This window comes from Etheostoma spectabile, chromosome 13 (genome assembly GCF_008692095.1).
Source record: "Etheostoma spectabile isolate EspeVRDwgs_2016 chromosome 13, UIUC_Espe_1.0, whole genome shotgun sequence".
NCBI classification, from domain to species: Eukaryota; Metazoa; Chordata; class Actinopteri; order Perciformes; family Percidae; genus Etheostoma; species Etheostoma spectabile.
Window position 1 is genome coordinate 16,332,965 of NC_045745.1, and position 13,709 is coordinate 16,346,673.

The 13,709-nt window shown below is 38.5% G+C and overlaps 2 long non-coding RNA genes across 2 annotated transcripts; one reads left to right on the forward strand and one right to left on the reverse strand.

Moving 5' to 3' along the window:
* Positions 1–553: 553 nt before the first annotated feature.
* Positions 554–12,563, forward strand: LOC116700080 (uncharacterized). Its single transcript, XR_004334562.1, has 3 exons — positions 554–565; positions 9,877–9,879; positions 12,403–12,563. It is a non-coding gene; the product is annotated as an uncharacterized LOC116700080 (long non-coding RNA).
* Positions 578–6,333, reverse strand: LOC116700079 (uncharacterized). Its single transcript, XR_004334561.1, has 7 exons — positions 6,133–6,333; positions 5,350–5,620; positions 4,027–4,062; positions 3,731–3,805; positions 3,422–3,509; positions 3,215–3,341; positions 578–840 (listed from the first exon to the last, which is right to left on the reverse strand). It is a non-coding gene; the product is annotated as an uncharacterized LOC116700079 (long non-coding RNA).
* Positions 12,564–13,709: the final 1,146 nt, after the last annotated feature.

The following is a 13,709-nucleotide window of genomic DNA, read 5'->3' on the forward strand; positions in this document are numbered from 1 at the left end:
TCGGGGGGGAACTTGTTTTGGTGGAACATGTGTACGTTCAAAGGTTGTTTTAGTTGGGCGACAGAAAACTCGGACTAGACAGATATTCTAGCTAGCCGTCTGGATTTACCCTGCAGAGGAACAGTTAACTATATAAACCATGCCAACCATGTCTCTAGGTAAGGTGAAGGGTATGTGATGATGTGGGGGGGCTATTTTAATTCCAAAGGGCAAGGGAACTTTATCAGGATGCATAGTATCCTGGATCCATGAAATAACTGGCCTTTATTAATAAAAATGTGCCTGTCTCTATGGGAATTTAACAAAGGTGTGTGTATAATTATGCCACCTTTATTTTATTGAAGAAAATGTATTTATTTATGATACATGATTCAGTCACAAAGAAAATTGGGGTCCTTAAAGGTTGAATTTTTCCTCATTTTTTTATTACGCATTAAGATCAATTTCCAAAAGATTTTTTTAGTCCTCTTTTTAGTCAACTTAAGCATGGGTGTATTCACTTTTGCTAAGCACTTTATGGCAAAAAGCTATGATTCATAAATAATCAGATATATTTAATTTATTTGTCCTCAAAGACGAAACTCCTATTCACAGTAGGTACAGTATATACAACTATGTTACAATTATACAAAACATTATTATTTGATCTGGTTTTCATGTAATGTCACAAGGGCATCCTCCCCCCTCCATTCCTAACCCCCTTGTGTCAAAAAGGACAACATGACACATCAAAATACATTTCAAAATTATTTTTCTTTTGAGAAAACAAGCATTGTGCGCAACAGAAAGAGCACCACACCCGCGAGTGCCATCACCAGCCATGGACCATTCTGTCTCCACCTGCACACAAGAGAGACACAAAACATGACATAATTTGTGAGAACATCATTTTAGCTAAATTGCAAGTGAAGAGAATTAAAGACTTCAGCCACCATCTCCTGGTCCGTCATATGCACAGTATGTGGTTGGAAATGCAATTAACTGTAGAATAGACAAAAGGTAGTGGAAGGAAATTGACTTTTCTATTGGTTTTCATTAAAAATATAGATCATATAAAAATATGTCACACTGCTGTTCCAAAAACAACCCATTTTCAACAGTTTTTCACAATTACAGTTGGAGATTACATGAAATTAGGCTAGGTTTGCTATTGGAGGGAGATTAACAACAGTAGCAAACACACACTGAGGTAAAGGAGGATGATCAACCCTTCTTCCCTCTGTGACGTGTGATTCCTTTTTGTAATGTAACAAGAATTCACTAAACTAAACGTAGCAATACCACCATCATTTGCAATTATGTTTTCTGGACAACCGATTAAAGTCCAATATTCACTCTCTTTGTCTAAATGTGCTGTATTTATATAGCGTTTTTCTAGTCTTAACGACTACTCAAAGCACTTTTATATCATACGGGATATGATCACCATTCACACACTGTGGCCGAGGCCACCTGCTTACCAGATAAACACTCACACACATTCACACTCCGATGCGCAGTGTCTTGCCCAAGGACACTTCAACATGGGACTGCAGGGCCAGGGATCGAACCACCGACCTTCCGATTGGCAGGCAACCTCTCTACCACTGAGCCCCAGCCGCCCCATAAAGGGTGAAATTTGTTATCACTGTATATCTTGATACTTCATTTTCCTTCCAATTGATTAGAAACATACTTTAACACAATTCAAACTTTGCACGCTGTTGGTTTCATGGTTCATAGGTTCAAGGAAAAAGGCATTAATAATGTACATGGTCGTCAAATACATTTTTTAATCCCTGAAAACAAACTGTAAACTCTACATGACTTTGAGTAAATTTAAATTGCGAATTTACTAAAACAAAATATAATATGGTCTTGAGATAGAAGTAAAAAGTTTGACTTGCTACTTTGAAGTGATTCACTTTTCAGAATCTTTATCACACTGATGGCAGCTCCACTCATCAATTTTCCTGCACTGCACCCTTACCCTGCTCAGCCCAAAGTCTTAATAAAAAGTCAGATAGAAATATTATCAGGCAGAAGATGATGACGAGTCATCAATGAGTAATACTCTTATCTTTACTTCTATACTCCTCTGGTCTCTTCTGGCTTAATAAATGAACAACCCAATAATATTGACATCCCATGCATATTTATGAATACAAATGAAGTGCAAAAAAAATAAACACACCCACATATAGTGCAAAATTAATTTGGGCTGTAAATTATTAAATGGATGTAGCGGCAGGTGATAGTTTTGCAGTATTCATTCTTTTTATCACATGGCCCAGTTAATTATCTTCCTGCTTGACAAATTCATCCAGCACACACCAGTGACTAGTGTGTGGGTGTGTGGGTGTGTGTGTGTGGGTGTGGGTGGGTGTGGGTGGGTGGGGGGTCTAGCTAGCTGTCTGGATTTACCTGCAGAGATCTGAGGAGCAGTTAACCGTAGTCTTCAGAGTTTAGGATGCCAACACAAAAAAAGCAAAAGGTGACAGCCAAAAAAGAAGGACATCAGCGGAATTTCCGGCGGCCCCTTTAATCCCGGAAGTGGAACCTCGGTGGTATCGATTAAGTCTACACATGACTAACAGGACAATGATACCCACTGGATTATGCTTATATACAGCTGAACTTTTGAGTGCATTGTTTTCCCAGAATGGGGACTGTGGATATTGTTCCTCATCTCTTACAGTGTATTTGCGTATGGGATGATTGTAGTGACCAGGAACTTTTCAAGGAACACAAAGGCATGTGTACTACAAAGGTACATTAGACTAGGACAAAATCAGAGAGAGAGGTTCCTGTGGACCGTGCCACGACTAATAACATTTGAAATCGAGCTGCGAGAAAATAATATTCTGCCAAAACTCCAATATGATTCTACAAAAACTACATTGAAGCGCAGACCAAATAAAGTTGTTAAGTTTCCGTTTTTGTACTCTCCCACTCTCTTGGTCTCTCACTCTAACACTGCAGACAAGTCTAAAGTGTTTTTGTGTAACTGACCTCTGATAATAGGTCATAGGTGTGAGTTTGGCTTTCAGATTGGATTAATTAACCACGTTCTATGAATTTAAATACAGTCTCTAATAATAATAATAATTTGTTGATTTTGGGGGGTAAGTAGGGTTCGAAATGAACTTTCCCTGTCCACCTGCGACTGTGGCTGGTGGATTCTGGGTACTGTGGGTATTTCCATGTAAAGTGTGAATTCTAATACTCCAATTACCAGTTGACGGGCACTCTGTGTGTGGTCGTAGTGCGGCAGAAAGGACCATGTCTCAGATGTCTCCCACCAGATGTCGAATATCCATGAGGCCGAAACATTAGGTTCTCCTCCTGGTGAAGTGTGTCTTCTGAAAACAGTTAAATCCGGTCTTTAGTAAATGAAACTAAGAGTATTATGATTCTGTATAGATGGTTTGTCCCCATTTACCTGAGCTCCATTGCTGCTGCAATTCTCCAATCACACTGACTGAGTTGTCCGAAGACGGGGTTCGGTCTATAGGCTGCTGGTTCTCTACCTGGGGGACAGCAGCACCACAGGGGACAGCAAGATAAATCAGAGGGGTCATTACATGATTATCGTTTATCCTCCCCCCATAAAATGTAATGGTAATTTTTACTCAGAGTACATTTTTATTTTACCCAACCTACATTTAACTTTAATCAAAGTACATTTTTGTATAAGTCAATGTTCTGAGTGTGTGTGTGTGTGTGTGTGTCTGTGTGTGTGTGTACTTACATAGGGTAAGGCATAAGTTAGATCATCATACACCGCAACTCCATTCAAACCAGTAGGGTTGGTCTCACACTGGACCTAGGAAGGAAAGGGAATACACAGAGAACAGTAGAAAGACTATTTATTTTATACTAATGAAAAATAACAACTATTTCATGGTTTACTATTATTGTTATTATCTGCATTGTTAAATGTGTTTATTTATTGTGTGTGTGTGTGTGTGTGTGTGTGTGAGGAACTGAAACAATGCAGTGTGACAAGTACGAGATAAAGGTCATAAGAGAAATAATTATACTCACTGGTATAGACGACTCCTCAGGATGAATGATTCGAACCTGAGTGGGAAATCGCAGGACAATATTTTACATGAAAAATACAAGTGTTTATTTCACTAACAATTAACCTCTTAACTTCTGCTTGACTCATTGATACACAATATTGATAATAAGTCAAACCGATAATGACATTATGGAATAAGCTGGTAAGAAAAAACTAAAGGTTTGGCAATGCGAGGCTACTGAATAGTAAAAACACTCTTCAATGCTGACAGCTTGAACAAAAGTTAAAGAGCTCCTTGTTTTAGCTTATGTGAAATATTGCCTAAACAGTACGAAGTTGTCCACCAAAGTCACCGCTTGACACGACAGAAAAATGTGTTCTCTGGACAATCTCTACTCCAATGTACCAGGCAAAATAATGACACTGCCCTCATTAAATGTAGCCAGACTAGAAATGCCAGTTATTGTTTTTAAGAGCGGTCATGTTGACATGAAAAGAATAGATTAATACAGCTATTATTGCTCAACAAAAACAGGCTATGCTAGCTCTGGTTAGCTGCTTATCGACGGATAAACAACATTTTGAAGCACTGCTATCTTGTCAATAAGAATAGGTATAAACCAACATTTTACATTAACAACAAATACATTACACAAATAGCCTTACCATTCTAGTGGTTATAATACAAACTCAATTTTATAGAGAATTGGAGTTTCAGTCAAACGCAGGCCTTAACCAGACAACTACAAGCTGTGTCCAGTGTTATTACGTTGCTGATGCGAAGCCACGTTCTCGCGATACATTACCAGACCACACCCAACCTCACGTTATGTCACAAACTAAATTCCATTAATTTTTGTTAACATTGTTTAATGGTTTACCTTGAATGTGATTTAAATGACACGGCTAAAGATCAGGTTTGTCAATGTCCTAAATACATGAAGCTTTGCTTTGATTTAGGTAATTGAAGCTCATTGGAAGCATTGATTTCCTTGCCTGTATGGACAGTATCAGAGAAGTGTACCAGTTGGCATTTACAGTATAAACTGACAATTCTTGCTAAGCTCCAATGTTCTTGTGTGTTTACAGCCATCTCTAATTGGGAACCATTATGTGTCAGAGGGACATTTTTCTAGCATAACATAATCCTAGTTGCTCAGATTCATTTAAAGACTCTTAAAAAACATAACTTTTCTGCCAAACCTAACTGTATAATGTGTAATGTTGTAATAAATGGTTAATTCCTTAATGTTAGTGTCTCTGACTGGAATGTAAGGAAAAAACAAACATCTCCTAAGAAATAAAACCAATCTTTTGTAGATTAATTAACAATGTCAGCTTACCTGGGATGTTGACTTCTATCTCTTGTACACTAGTCCTTGCCCTGTTCCATGTTAGCTGAGTTGGTCTTCAATACCACTGTTTTGTTGCCATGACTTGCACAAATGTCTACAGTTAGGGTAGTAATGTCCAGACATAGGAGGAGTTCATGGAAGATGCAGTCAAGTATTGAGGTGTTGAACTTCAGGTAACCCATAGCAATCCCCTCTCAAACACACTTGATAGAACTGTGGTACGCAATCCTGTATTCCATTCCATTTGATCCGTACATGTCTGTATGAAAACTCAAAAAAAGTTTGATTAGAAGTGACTGGAGAAAAAAATAACCCCTGTAGTTACCCGTGTACTGAGTTGAACCTAGTTGGCTGCCTGTGTTTGCTTAAAACTGGCTGGTTGACTTTTGAAATCTACATATATGTAAACATGTGTGTGTTTTTTTGCATCTGGGCAAATTCCCTGATGTCCCAATGGCTGGATGTGAACCTGACCTAGTCAGGTGAGCTGTTACAGGACACTATTACATCCACTTTGTCCGTAGAGAATCTTCACTGAAACAGACACTTTTTTTTTTTTTAACTATTATATTTTCAACTATTATAACTTAGCATCAGAACTCAGAAAATAAAATCAAAAGTGGAAAATGTTCAGTAGAGATGATCTATTTAATTCTATCTATGCATCCTTTCATTCTAAAAAAACAGAAACAACAAATACACTCACTAAAAAGTGTCCTAGGCAATTAAAAACAAAACACACTTTATATTCTCAGAATGTGAAATATTTACCTTGTATAGAAGCCCCATTGGTATTGTCAGTGTTTGTCTGTCAACCTTGCCTCTTGACTGTTGGGCTTGGCACAATCTCAGTACATCATCATGCACTACATTTTTTCTATCTCACACCCATTGGGGGAACCAGTTTCACTGCCTGTAAGATTCCAAAGCCATCTGTATACAACAAGAATAGGTGGATCATCTCCAATCAACATACCAGTGTACTCTATGTAGAAGGTTGAGGAGGTGGGTATGCTTTGCTATGTAGAAGGTTGAGGAGGTGGGTATGCTTTGACCCCACCGCCACCCCAACATCCAAGTCATCAATGAGACTTCCAGTAAGGCTGATCACACGCCAAACCATCCATACGCCTCACACACCAGTGCCAATAATGAGTTCTCTGAATGACAAGAACAAACTTGTTTTCAGTTGATGAGCAGTCCGTCAGGTTCAACCTCCTCCCCTCTCACAAAACACAGCATGACACTTTGAACACGATACACACACGATCGGATGTTTTGCTTGGTTGAGATTTCAGTTTTCTTAAGGGGAACAAAATAAAGCTACAGCATTATTTGGAATTAGTTGATCAACTCTTCTTGCTGTATGGTTTCTCTTGTAACACCCATTCCATTTATGGCATGCAGTTGAAACTAGTGTCATTCTTCATTCCACACATACCACAGGCCCATTCCCTCTTAGTTGTAGTGATTAGATAATAGATGGATAATTTCCTGTTCTGTGTTAAAGGAAATTTGTTTTCACAGCCTGTGCACACATAAGACCAATTAATCACACAAAAAAACACATTCACAAAACCTCTTGCCTAGCTCTTGCCTAAATTTACTTTTCAAAGATCTGTATCTACAGCTGTAAGGAAATAGAGTGAAGATTTACATGACAGCCCAATGGGAATGTGACGTGTCATAAAGACTTTGAGCCTTTCACATTTCAACATACATTTAAGAAATTATTGTTTTATTTTGTAAATCAAAACATCTTTATTCAACTTCATGTCAGCTATAATATTTAAGCAAGTGGGATCTCATTCTCACTTTACACTTTTAGAATAGTTTAACGGGACATTTTCACATGAACAAGTCTCTGCTACCATCTTTTTCGAGTTTTAAATTAAGCATCCTGTCAGGCTGTCCTTTGGGTGTGAAACAATTATCACTTCAGGGGCCTCAACAATATTACAGTCCAATCTCATTTTCAAGTAAACTCAGAGAAATCCAAAGTCAAGTAGTTATTTGTATTCGTAAAACCAGATTTGGACATTCAGCTTAAGGGAGCACTCGAGGCAAACTGCATGTGCTTATGTTTAGGATGTTTCTTTGGCCCCTGTTTCGTAGAGCCTGGCGTTGCCCTGATTATCTGTCCAACTGTTCTAGCTATTCCAGAGGAAACTCATGGTGACCTGTATATCTGTCAACAGTTTGTATGTCTGTAAGTCCGCAGTGAGATTCACCGAGATCGGCTGCTCCCAGGACAACATTACTAGTCTGTTTGAATGAGCCCCAGAATATGACTACAAAATAAATATAGACCCTGTGTTTGACAGAGGTTTGACATGGTGGTAGAAATACAAAAACAAGCATGATGAAAACATTCAATAATATGTAAATGGTCGCTCATTATGGTTAATTTGGTGAAGCTGGTGATAGTGTGGTGGTCATGGCCATTGAGAACATGAGACTTAATAAATGGGATAATTTGCGCTCCAGCTGCTTCAGTGCTGGAGCTCAGATATAAAGCCGGGTTTCATTCATTAACAAATTCGTGTACTTCTTGTGTGCAAGGACTGCCAAATTGATGGTTTCCCCCGGCTGGAGACCAGCAGACCTGTTTCTTATATTCCACATTATAACCTAATGTTTTACATTCACTTCATATAATCAGTCGACTAATATTAACCCTTGTGTTGTCTCCTCATCGACCATGCAACTTTTTTTACTGGGTCAAATTTAAAATAAATTTTTTTTTTTCAAAAAATTCACTTTTTCCAATGTTTTTTCCTGTTGTTTTTAATCAGTTTTTTAAGTTTTTTTTTAGTTTTTGGTAACTTTTTTCCACAATTATTCTTTGCAGTTTTTTTTGTTTTGTTTTTTTGTTACTTTTTCCCGTTCTTTGATCACTTTTTTCCCCAAACGATATAAAATTGAATAACACTCCCAAATTCAATGAAAGTAGTGAACTGATCATTTATTTTACTTGTAAAGCGTAATGGTTTTATGGAACCATCCACATTATGTTTTTGGACAATTTGGTTGAAAGAAACCCAAATTTCTGATATAGTAACTATACAAATTTGCCAGATCGTGTAGCAGATCTGTAGTTCGAATGAGACATAATGAGACATTACGACAGCAGTAATGGACAATTACACTTCCAACCTGTAGGGGGACTGAAAAAGAAAAGTTCTTTAGTGTTGCTTTATAAGGAGGTTTAAGGTCAGCACAGTATATTTCTTCTTTGTGCGATGACTCCATCTAGAATGGAGTACTGATCACTAAATCTGTCAAAACCTGAGAATCGACATCTCTACTTTCAATATCGAAAATACTTCAATTACAATTTGACACAAGGCTATCAGAACTCCAGAACATTATGCAGCTCTGCAGACCAAGTAATAGCCATGAGACGGGGCTGAGCTAAGTGGCCATTGAATTTTTTTGTCCTATGACATACAGAAACAGGCGGTGCTGTCTACACTGTGACTAATTACCGAGGACAGCCAAAATACATTGGCATCTGGTTGATGTCCTTTATTAATGTTTAAAACATTAACTGCTTGGTTCCATTACGGTCATGATTCCAGCAGTGTGCACCTCGGCTGCAAATCGATTTTTCCTAATGATTAATAAGTAGGTAAATCATTTTTTTTTTTTTTTCAGCCCTTCCATCTCAAACTGCCAAAAGCATTTTAGCAATAAGGTCATTTAGTTTCATGGTAAGGTAATGGACCAAAAATGATTTCACACTACAGCCATTAGGAAGCTCTGCCAAGACTTCAGAACATCTTTCTGTCCTGCTGGAAGTCATGAGGATAAAATTGATGGTCCCTGATACACAGAGTGCTTGGTGCAAATCAAATAAGTGCAGAGGACATGGAAGACAAAAATTAACAAATTAGTATTTTTTTTTAAAGAAAAATGTCTTGTCAAAATCTAAAAATCAAATTGATGAGTCAGCCTTCAAACTCTAAACATTGCTGTGTATGTATAAGGTCACTGAGCAAACTGATGCAAAGAGATTAAGAATAGGAGATTCATTGCTCGGATAATAAACTATTAAAGCCCCTTCCCTTTTATGAAGAAGGCTGGCCACCCCAATTACACCAGCAAACGGTTTGCACCAAATGAGAACTCAGAAGTCTAAAGTCAGTTAATGCATCCCGCTTTGTCAGGCGTCATCCCTGATATCAATCCAAAAAATAATTTCCAGAAGCTGTCCTCTATATCATTCTCCAGCTCCCCGTCATACCTGATTAAAGACTGAAGGTTTGCTTTACTCCTGAAAGGCGGCAGGAGTTCTTTGGCTTGAGAGACTGAGGTCAAGGTTGTAGAATCACATTTCCTTTCAAAACAAAAGCTTTTTCTTGCTTGTCATTTAACAACCATTTGCCATAAAAAAAAATATTTTAAACACTTTACTGTAATCTCCTTTATGTATTAATGTAATGTAAAAAAAAACTCCATATGAAGCATCTGCAACTGGTGCATAAACAGAGAGAGAGATGCTTGATAATATAGCATGTAATCAGGGGTGTAGCACAAAATTCTGGGCCATGTAGAAAGGCGTTCTCTATGGGCCCCTCCCCTCGTCCACAGCTATTCACTCTAGCATAGTTTAGGGCCGTCCTCAAATGAGGGCCCTGGGTACTCTGTCCCCTTTCTACACCCTGTCTGACACCCCTGCGTGTAATTATATATGACAACATGTCTTTATGACTTTTGCTAAATTTGGCAAATTCAATTTTAAACCCGCCTTTGAATTATTTGTACATGTCAAACGGTTAGTAAATGTGTTATGAGGATTTGTCCATATGTCATGTCATTATAGCCTCTATGAATATTATACTGTGTTAAGTATTTATTAAAGTCAAACTAAAATTTAATTTCTTCGCAGTTTTTGCGCGAGGAAATCTAAACGATAATGCTACTGCAGCTTATGCGTTTTGGACATATTTGTGGAGTCAGCGTCTAAGCTTTGAGCCTTTGGGGGGCCCTTTTCCTCAGCAGTAGTGGACTGGTATTTGAGAGTCAGCGACATGCTGCCAAACTCACAGATAATGCACCATACATTGACTACAATACCAGTCGTTATGTCTCTAAGTGTGAAATCTTTGGTAATTATCTACATGGAAATGTGGAGGAGAAAAAACTACATTATTTAATCTGAAATGTAGTCGGAAGGAAATATAAAGTAGCGTAAATGTCAAAATGTACCAAAGTACTTGAGTTACAGTACTTATTTACATTCTGCGGCCGGTTGCTTTGTCTGATGGCACCCAGCTATAGCCAGGTTCTGTCTGAGGTTTCCGCTCTTGGGGGAAATTGTTGGGTCTCTGTAAATTGTAGCGTGGTCTAGACTTGAGCCCGACCGATTTTTAAGGCCGATATTGATACAAATATTTGGTGATTTAAAAATCTAAGATATCGGCCGATATGTACTGTTTTTAAAAATATATATCCAGAAACGCAAAACAAAACAGATTTCCCTAACATTAGTTATTTGTAGTTATTTGAGTCCTCACTAAAATAATATGATAATGCAGTTAAAAAATAAACCTGTTTGTTTCACAACAGAACAGAGGAACATCAAAATATATTAATGTTCTGGTAAAAAAATGTACAGTATACAAATATAAACTTAAGATATGAAACTTAAAGCCCTTTGAAAAAAAGCAACAACAACAATCAAAGAGTTGGCAACAGGGACATTGTAGAGCGCCCTCTGGTGGGCAAACTATGCAATGCCAGCACTCAATACATGGTTACTCCCTCCAGGAGTTCACAGCCTTATTTTTAAGATTGTTGCGGCCCAAAATGCCTGATTTTGTAACTAATTGCAATAAAAGTTGCAATGTCTTTTGTATTTTTGTTGCAATGAAGTTGTAATAGACACTGAAAATTGCAAAAAAGAATGTAGCTGTCCTCAATTTAGGTCATTCTGTTCGTCGTGTACGTGTGTGTCACTCTCTCTCTCTCAGCACGTCTGTCGGTCTCTCTCTGTGTCTTGCTGTGAGAAGTCAAGACAGCCAAAATCACCATGAACCTGGCTGATTATTTTGAAATGTGTTTATTTTGGTAAAATACCCGGCTGCACTGTGGTCTTCCTGTATGTGATTACCTGACTGGCTTGACACATACATGGAGTAAAAATTTCGAGGAGATGTCAGAACTATTGTACGTGGACGCCACGCGGATGCTATGGGCCCGTTGTGGCCGAACAGATTTGAAAGCGCCGAAATAAAAATAGCTACGATACACTGCTATATGCCTGCGGTATGTTCCCGGTGGTAGTCTCGCTGTAGTTTTCTGTCTTTTTAGAATAAAGATATTAAAGATGACCAGATTAGATGAAGTCCAATGATTAACCACAAAAAATATTAAATCCATGATGTTAAAGCCAGCATCAACAGCAATTACATTTGATTACACTGACAGTCTTTCTTAGCCTCCTTCTGTGGAAATGTTTCAAATTCGTCTAACATCAGCTTTAAACACTTCACTCCAGGGAGGAAATTAATTTCATACATCCTTAAGTGAAAAAGGAATCTAATGAAAACATTTTTGGATGATTCGTGCTGTATAATTTGCTGCTTCTGAGAGCTGAGGCCACCTGCTGGATACTCCTAACACACTAATGTGATTTGGTTAAATGAAATCAAAAGTTTGTTTTGTGAGCTGTTACAGATACATGAATAATACATGTTTTCTTCCAGCTTGACATCAATTAAGTATTTGTTTTTCTGTTGCCAATTAAATATTTAATGTCAAGTTAAGTAAATAATAAATAAAAATAATATCTGAAAAATAAAATCCAGGTATTGTATGCTGTGTTTTATGGGGCTGTACATGGCCTGTGACAGTTCAGCCCATTAGAACCAAACAACTGAAAGCTGTTGTGCTGTACAGCAAGTGATCATCAGTAAGTGTAGGATGTTTGTGGCTGTGTCAGAGTATGGATTGAATACTTTATTCAAGTTCTATAACTTGTAATTCTGCAGCCTCTCCTCCACAAATTCCACTTACAAATTTCCGGTCAAACTATAGTTCTGTCAGGTCCATTAAGTCAAGAACAACACAGACAATAAAAATGCTTTAAGAAATGTTATTAAATGAATTACGAATTTAATTTTGCGTTATGGCTCTGTTCAGAGGAGTCCCTTCAGCAACAGCAGCAGCAGCATTAGGGGACACTCACACAGTTTAAGACTGGGTGAGCTGGGGCAACCCATAGCTCACCCAGTAAGAGCATGCGGCCTATGTAGTCCCTTGCAGCGGTCCGGGTTCGAGTCCGGCCTGTGGCACTGCTGCGTGTCATCCCCCATCTCTCTCCCACCTTTCCCGTCTATCAAATAAAGGGTAAAGCCCCCCCAAAAAATAATCTAAAAAAAAAAAAGACTGGTAGGGCTAAACTATTTCCCTATATGAACAGAGCAGCAACAATGACAAAGAAGTGTATGCCACGGAGCTGGGGAGGAGGGGGGTTGCATCGATGCAGTTAGGAGCAACTAAAGCAGCAGCAGCAGTTAGAGCAAAACTAAACAGCGAGCAGTATGAACCAATTAAAGCAGCTTTAAGTAGCCATTCAACAGCAAGGGGAGTTGACCAGCTGATGCAGATCAGCTGATGCAGCCCAGCTGTTGACCGTGTTGTTGGCCAATAGCGGTTAGCAGCATCTTGACTACTTGGCCTGCCAGAACTGACGCTGACGCTCAGTTTATTAGAGCCATAAGAGCTTTACCGCTGCATTAGATGACTTGTCCCTTGAGTTGAGAGGAAAGACCGTGTGTGCTGGTTACACTAACTTTATGGCTGTTTTATGAGTTTTTAATGGTTTTTTGGACAATAAAAATCTGTGGCATGAAAGCAAGATATATCACACTGTGGCTACACCACATTTTGTATTTGTGGATAGTGATTAAAAAGATTTTTATCATTTGCATTATCTTTAGAAACAGCTAGTGATAAATTTCCTCTTTTCTTATGTTTCTTGTGTTTTCTCATAATCAGTCTGTGATTCAGAGGAATGTGGGTGGAGGAGGAGGACCCAGTTGAACCACTGGATCAGAAAGGCCAGATGGGAAGCAGAGTACACAGCGAGCTCCTGGGGAATTTAAATGAGTGTTGGGGATTTGCTCCTTTGTAAAATTATAATATTTTTTCTCCTAGCTAAACATCGATGCAGACTTTACACAGATGGACGAGGCTCTGTAAACGCACTTAATCTGGAAAATGCATGCACACACACACACACACACACACACACACACACACACACACACACACACACACACACACACACACACATACAGGGTTGTTGTGGTGCTCGAGCCCTTTGTATTGTTGTTTTTGCT